This window comes from Canis lupus, chromosome X (genome assembly GCF_003254725.2).
Source record: "Canis lupus dingo isolate Sandy chromosome X, ASM325472v2, whole genome shotgun sequence".
In the NCBI taxonomy this organism is placed as follows: Eukaryota; Metazoa; Chordata; class Mammalia; order Carnivora; family Canidae; genus Canis; species Canis lupus.
Window position 1 is genome coordinate 12,657,074 of NC_064281.1, and position 8,262 is coordinate 12,665,335.

Consider the following 8,262-nt stretch of genomic DNA (forward strand, 5'->3'; position numbering starts at 1 on the left):
GAACAGCACAAAGTCAATTTTCCCAAGTACAGATTTGGGGTCCAGAGTTCCCTAAGATAGGCAATGTCATCAAAGCAGCGAGCCCGAGAGGCACCACTGTTAAAAAAGCATTTTCCAACCAAGAACCCCACTCTGTACATAAAGGGATGCAACTACGCAGACCACACAACTCTTACTAAAACCCACCTTCCTCTCCAATTTTGAGGCATCCCAAATTTCCCAGGAGCTTTTCCTTATCCTACTTGAGAAGTCATTCATCCATGCTGTCTAGTCCCACCATTCTGCTCCCTTGACTATTTGTCTTTTCCACAAACCATCACACATAGCACATCCTAAAATATCACAAAGTTTGTGATACAAACCACTCTACCACTACACTTCTCTCTCTCTCTCTCTCTCTCTCTTTCTGCCCTCCCCTTTACCTCCTCAACCTGGGCCTTTTTGAAAACTGTTGCAAGAAAGAAAAGACCAAAGGCTGTGAATGTCCTGCTTTCACCTGAGAGTCATTCTTTCCCATTCTTCATCTGACCCTAAGCTATGTGACCACCAAGCTCTGCCTGTTCTTCAGCACCCAGCAAAAATGCCAATGTTCAAAACTCCACCTTTATTATTTTTCAATAATCATAAAGCTGACCTGTAATTAGCATAGCTGCAGTCTACAGCATTGAGGCTATGGCCAAGCTCCAGATTCCTGATGGAGGTACATATCTACTTCACAGCTAAAGAAGGGCAGTGGTTGATATGGTTTGAAGGGGTGGGGTTTGGAGCCAGTGGCCAAGAAAGAATTCGTGAGACATCTCTGGTGCAAAAAGGTGCTTTTATTAAAGCACAAGGGCAGGACCCATGGGTAGAAAGAGTTGTACTGGGGTATGAGAAGTAACTCACATTTCTAAGCTTTTCTATCCTATGGAGGGGAGGGTGATGTTAGGGCTCCAAGAAAATTGAGTCTCTAGTTTTCTGGAGATTGCTTTTTCCTTGTAAATCATTAAGACAGTTGCAAACTGATGGGAGACTCATGTCCTGCATGACAGTGATCTCTATCAGTTGACCATTTGTTTTCCCCTTGCCTTTGTTCTAGGGCAGCTAGGAGTGCCTGAGGAACTTCACACATATCCCATGGGGGGGGGGGGGGCAGGGGGAGGGGGGTTTGCAAGGTGCTGGCTTGTGCTTTGCCCTCAGCTCCCATTCTGCTCTCTCATCTCTGGTGACTGGCACCCTTGAAACACCCAGTTAATGACATAGATCATGTCCCCCAAACCACCTGCTCTCCCACCCTTGAAATAACTCAACATATTCCTCCTCCTCTACTCCCAGCACTACCAACTCGGCTATCAATGTACCCGGAAAAGATGTTATCATAGAATTTCACAATATAACAATTCCTTTACTTCATTAGAAGAAAAACATACTGAAAGAAACCTGGTGAACATTGAGAAGAAGGAAAAGAGAGAAGCTTAGGTAACTTAATGGCAAAAGTCTGTTTGCGAAGGCCCTATACATTTTTATGAACTTCCTTTCAGTGGATTTTTTTTCCGTAAAATATATTAGAAAGTCATAGGAACTACAATGCCATCAGGAACTCTTGGGGTTCACCCAGAGTGAGGACCAAGCATAATGTCCTACTCAAAGTGTCCTGCAGAAGACTGTAGTACTTACAGCCAAGTGGAAAAAAGGGAAATCAACACTTGTGGTGGATCTTTTCCAAAGATGACCACCAAAAATTCCCCCGATCCCTGTACACACATCACTCCTCTCATCAAGAGGTAGAGCCTATTTTCCCTAGGACTGGTCTTATAACTTGCTTTTGTCAATAGAATGAGACCAAAGTGACATTCTAGTATTCCTAAGAACTACAAGAACCTTAAGGCCTTAAGAAGACTTGTAGTGGGGATCCCTGGGTAGCTCAGTGGTTTGGCACCTGCCTTTGGCCCAGGGCGCCATCACGGAGTCCTGGAATCAAGTCCTGAGCCGGGTTCCCTGCAGGGAGCCTGCTTCTCCCTCTGCCTGTGTCTCTGCCTCTCTCTCTCTCTACATATATATATATATGTGTGTGTGTGTGTGTGTGTGTGTGTGTGTGTATCGTGAATGAATAAACAAAATCTTAAAAAAAAAAAAAAAGATGACGACTTGTAGTTTCAGGATGCCTGGATGACACAGTCCATTAAGCATCGAACCCTTGGTCTTAGTTCAGACAGTGATCTCAGGGTCATGAGATTAAGCCCCACATCAAGCTGCGATCAATGTGGAGTCTGCTTGGAATTCTCTCTCCCTCTCCCTCTGCCCCTCCCTCTCGTGTGTGCTCACTCTTGCAAACTCTCTCAAAATAAGTAAATAAATATTTTTTTTTCTTTTTTAAGATTTATTTATTCATTCATTCAGAGAGAGTGAAGAGAGAGGCAGAGACACAGGCAGAGGGAGTAGCAGGCTTCATGCAGGGAGCCCGATGTGGGACTCGATACCGATCCCGGGTCTCCAGGATCACACCCCAGGCTGCAGGCGGCGCTAAACCGCTGCGCCACCGGGGCTGCCCTATTTTATTTTTTTTTTAAAGATTTTTATTTATTCATGAGAGATACAGAGAGAGTGAGAGAGGCAAAGACACAGACAAAGGGAGAAGCAGGCTCCCCGCAAGGAGCCTGATGTGGGACTCGATCCTGGACCTCGGGATCACGCCCTGAGCCGAAGGTAGAGAGCCCAACCCCTGAGCCACTCAGGCGTCCCCAAAATAAGTAAATAAATCTTTAAAAAAAGACTTATAGTTTCTGCTTTTGTGTTTTTGGGAATCAGCTGATAGGTTAAACAGCTCTTGCTAAGCCACTAAATAAGAAAAGAGAGGCCTAGCCAGCCCCCAACCATTCCAGCATAAGCCAGATGTGTATGTGATACCATCTTGGACATTCCAACCCCAGCTGAGCTCCCAGGTGAATACAGCCATCTAGCAGAAATGCTACCTAGTAGAGCCCAGCCAACTCACAGAATCCATGAGCTGTAAGAAGCTGTTATTGTTTTAAGCCACTAAATTTTGAGGAAGTTTATTACATCATAATAACTGAGATTTATTTAAGAATTCAACCCATCTCAATGATATCAATAAATCTGGATCCCAGAAAACCTCTTAATTTGCCTACTTTTTGTCTGAATAGTCCTTTTGTTACTTGAGTGTTCTATATTGATCTCAATCATAAATTCCAGACAGTTCTGACTTCAAATATTATATCCCATAGTTCCCATAAGAACAGTCAAAATTGGGCAGCCCCGGTGGCTTAGCGGTTTAGCACTGCCTTCAAACCAGGGTATGATCCTGGAGACCCGGGATCGAGTCCCATGTCGGGCTCCCTGCGTAGAGCCTGTGTCTCTGCCTCTCTCTCTCTCTCTCATTCTCTGTGTGTCTCTCATGAATAAATAAAATCTTAAAAAAAAAAACAACAGTCAAAATTATTAGAGCTTACTTGGAGTTTGGACACTCTGACTGCATTATCTATATTAGTCCCTTAATATAGCTAATGCTTTAACTTCCTCTCTGATTCTGAAGGTACTCTGGATTTTTTTTTTTTTTTTAAGATTTTATTTATTTATTCATGAGAGACACAGAGAGAGAGAGAGAGAGGCAGAGACACAGGCAGAGGGAGAAGCAGGCCCCGTGCAGGAAGCCCAATGCAGGACTCCATCCCGCCCGGGACCACCCTCTGAGCCAAAGGCAGATGCTCAACCACTGAGCCACCCAGGTGTCCCAATACTCTGGATTTTGTTACTGGCCTAAATTTTAAATTTTACTTTCAAAATGTCCAGTATCTGTAGTTGCTATGATAATCTCCCTTTGTGTTTTGCAAGTTTATTCATGCTTTTCAAATGTAAATTCAATGTGAGAGCAATGTGTATTTAGACAATAGTATTCATCAGATGTCACCAATGAAATTGGAAGGATTCTCAAAGGGATTCAGTTCTAATCTTTTTCTCTCTTCTTTACTCTATAGAATCTCTGTGTGACTCAATCAGTGCCAGTGACTTCAATTAACATATATAAAATGAAAAAAATATATATATAAAATGATGACTCACAAAGCTAGACTTCCTATTTGAACTTCTCTCCTGGGATTCAGATATAGTTCCAAATGTCCACCAGGTATCTCTACTTGGATGCTCAACAGGCTTCACAGACTCAGTATCTCCAAATGAAACTCACTGTCCTCCAAAACTTATTCTTCCTTAGTCCTTCACTCACTGAATGATAGCAGTATTCTTCCAGAAATCTGGCATGTGGGTCTCTCCACCAGACCAGGAGCCCTAGATCCCACCCATCTCCATATCTCCAAATTCTAGCATGACTTAGTAGATTATAGTGATCACTGAGCATTCTTTCAATTAATAATTAATTAATAACTAAATAAAAACTGCTTCATTCTAGTTCTAGTTACCCCAATGAGAAAGATTAGCCCCTGTCTAACCCAACTAAATGTGTCAATACTTTGAGAACCATCTAGTTGTGTCAAAGGCAAGACTTTGTGAAGAAACTTCTAACAGCAGGAAGAGTGGGAATGGAATGAGCCACCACAAATACTTGGGAAAATCTTGGCCTCAATATACCCATGATGTACATCCTTCTTTACCAGGACTGAAAAAGTTCATTTGAATAGGTTACATGGGCGGTTCAGTGGTTGAGCATCTGCCTTTGGCTCAGGTTGTGATCCCAGGGTCCTGGGGTCAAGTCCCACATTGGTCCCCACAGGGAGCCTGCTTCTCCCTCTGCCTGTGTCTCTCATGAATAAATAAATAAAATCTTAAAAAGAAAATTGAATAGGCTACATGACAGTTCCTGAGTCCTTAGGAAACCAGAACTGTGTTCTGAGCACAGCATATCACCTTTCTAATTACAGGAATGAGAACTTTTCCTAGTCATTCATGCTGCCATGTCCCCAAGTTATTCTTGTGCTTCACAGTTTCACAATATCAAATGGCTCTGCCTTTGGAAAACAAGCTTTTAACACGATTATTTTTCCTGATTACACTTTACAGCCAGTTCCAAGAATTCAACATCAATTCAGTTCAAATCTATGATTTCTTTAAGGCACTGTGTTGCACATGTTAATCCCTCTTTATTGTTGGATCATGTGTACAAGTTCAAGTCCTGCCTGGCTCATTATGCTCCACTTTCTGTGTAGCTCTGGAAGGCCAATCTGCTTCAAAGCCAAATCAGTGTGGATCATAGGTATTTTGAGTTTGTCTTTGCAACCTAAATGTCTTTCATTTTATTGGTAGATCATGAGTGACAGCTTTGTGGTCAATATTTTTAAGACTTTTGTCTGTAAGGATGCCTGGGTGGCTCAGCGATTGAGTATCTGCCTTTGGCTCAGGGCATGATCCCACTATCCCGGGATTGAGTCCCACACTGGGCTCCCTGCATGGAGTCTGCTTCTTCCTCTGCCTGTGTCTCTCTGCCTCTCTCTCTCTGTGTTTCCCATGAATAAATAAATAAAATATTTTTTTAAAAAAAGACTTCTGTCTGTAATAACTGCCTTTATATTCAAGATTAATTTATAACATCTTAAATAATAAATTATTTGATCTGGCAATTTCATTATAAAACCAAGCATAATCTCAGATATACATGAGACATTCTCTGGGTTTATAATTCTAGATTCTTAAAAGGAACTCTGTTTTTCATTCAAATGCATTTGCTTTTCTAGAGTTTAGGGTGATATAAAGGGTTCATTCAAAATATTTATTATTGGGACGCCTGGGTGGCTCAGTGGTTGAGCATCTGCCTTTGGCTCAGGGCATAATCCTGGAGTCCCAGGATCAAGTCCCACATTGGGCTCCCTGCATGGAGCCTGCTTCTCTCTCTGCCTGTGTGTCTCTGCCTCTCTCTCTGTGTCTCTCGTGAATAAATAAATAAATAAAATCTTTAAAAAAAGATAATAAATATGTACATACATACATACCTGCTAAATTAAAAAAAATATATGCATTATTGCTTTTCCATGCTGATAGTGCTCTCTCATAGTGAATGTTCCTAAAACCTGCTAGGCTTTCTGTAAAAAGTGTGGCAAGCACCAACCCCACAAAGTGACACAATACAAGAAGGCTAAGGATTCTCTGTATGCCCAGGAAGCAGAGTGGCTATGATAGGCAGACTAAGCTGATTTTCTGGGGAAAAAAACCTAAAACTATAAAGAAGATTGTGCTGAGGCTTGAATGTGTTGAGCCCAACTGCATATCTAAGAAAATGCTAGCTGTTAAGAGATGCAAGAATTTTTAACTGGGAGGAGATAAGAAGATAAAGGGTCAAGTGATCCAGTTCTAAGCTTTATATTTGGTTTTACGAAGACAATAAGATCTTGAGATTATGTTCAAAACGAAAAACAATACTCTTCATTAAAACAGCACTTCCCAGTTTCATAACATTTGAATAAAGAAAAAAAGAAATTTAATCTCCCTGAAAACAATTTTTGACATTAGAATTCATTACATCTGTTTACATTAATTATGAGGAAAACTCAACAAAAACTTCCAATCTATTTAACATCATGTGCTTGATGAAGCACATTAGAACATGAAATACAACACATTGGAACATGAATATACAGGCAAAAGACAGGTCCTTTCATTACCAGACTGTGTTACACAATTTTTATAACAAATCTTATCACCCTCTCCCCATCTTTTGCCTTTCCATACAGAGTCTATAAAATTATGCAATTGTAAATTGAACTAGGGAGGGAAGATCTAACACATCTGTGAAATGTGCATTATAAATAAATCAATGCCAATGTGCTATCAGCAAAGGTCTTAACAGATCTACTCTATTTAATAAAGTAAAATATAGTAACAGTTTACAAGAGAATGGATAAAGTTCAGGTATCAGAAAATAACAGTTCATTTTTAAAAATCTTTTCATTAAATTCTAAAAGTATTGTTTAGATTTATAAATTTATTTTTTAAAGATATTATTTATTTATTCATGAGAGACAGAGAGAGGCAGAGACATAAGCAGAGGGAGAAGCAGGCTCCATACAGGGAGCCCTATGTCGGAACTCGATCCCAGGACTCCGGGATCATGCCCCAAGCAGCTCAACTACTGAGCCACCCAGGCATCGCTAGATCTATAAATATAATGCACTTCCTATCAAAATCCCAACTGCCTTTTTTCCCCCAGAAATTAACAAACTGAACCGAAAATTCATATAAAATGAAAAAAAAAAAAAAAAACCAACATCACAGCCAAAAGGATCTGAAAAAGAAGAACAAATTGGAGAACCCACATTTTCCAATTTCTAAATTTTCTACAAAGTTAAAGTAATCAGGACAGAACTACAAACCTGGCATACAGATATATATTTTTATAATAATGGAATAGAATTTCAAGTCAAGAAATGAGCCCTTACACTTATGGTCAATTGAGTTTTGACCAGAATGGTAAGTGGAGGAAAGATGGTCTTTTTAATAACTGGAGCTAGGACAACACACAAATGAGTGAAGTAGGACCCCTACTGCACTATACCCCTCACACTATACAGAAAAATTAACTTAACATGGATCACAGACCTAAATGTAAAAGCTAAAACTATAAAATACTTAGAAGAAATCATAGGCATACATCTTCATGCCCTTTAGTCAGGAATGATTCCTCAAATATAACACCAAAAACACAAATGACAAAAGAAAAATAAATAAATCAGATATCATCAATATTAATAATTGTGTGCTCAAAATACACCATCAAAAAAAACAAAAATAAACCCACTAGAGAAAACATTTGCAAATTATATATCTGACCAGCATCCAGAATATGCAAAAAACTTTTACTACTCAATAATAAAAAGACTAATAACTAAAAAGATGGGCAAAGGATTTGAATACACTTTTTTCCAAAGAAAATATACAAATGACCAATAAGTACATGAAAAGATGCTCAAGATCATTAATCATCAGGAAAATGCAAATCAAAACCACTATGAGATACCAATTCACACTTACTAGGATAAGCCATAATCACAAAGATAGACATTAACAAGTGTTGTAGAGGATGTGGAAAACTTGGAACCCTCATACACTGCTAGTATGAATATAAAATGGTACAGTTGCTTTGTAAAACAGTTGAGTAATTCTTTAAAAAGCTAAAAATTGGGGATCCCTGGGTGGCGCAGCGGTTTAGAGCCTGCATTTGGCCCAGGGCGCGATCCTAGAGACCCGGGATCGAATCCCACGTCGGGCTTCCGGTGCATGGAGCCTGCTTCTCCCTCTGCCTGTGACTCTGCTCTCTCT

General features: G+C 40.1%; 1 pseudogene; it reads left to right on the plus strand.

Annotated features, from left to right (window-relative positions):
• The first annotated feature begins 672 nt into the window (after positions 1 to 672).
• Positions 673 to 6,301, plus strand: LOC112655222 (60S ribosomal protein L36a-like; annotated as a pseudogene).
• The last annotated feature ends 1,961 nt before the right edge of the window (positions 6,302 to 8,262 follow it).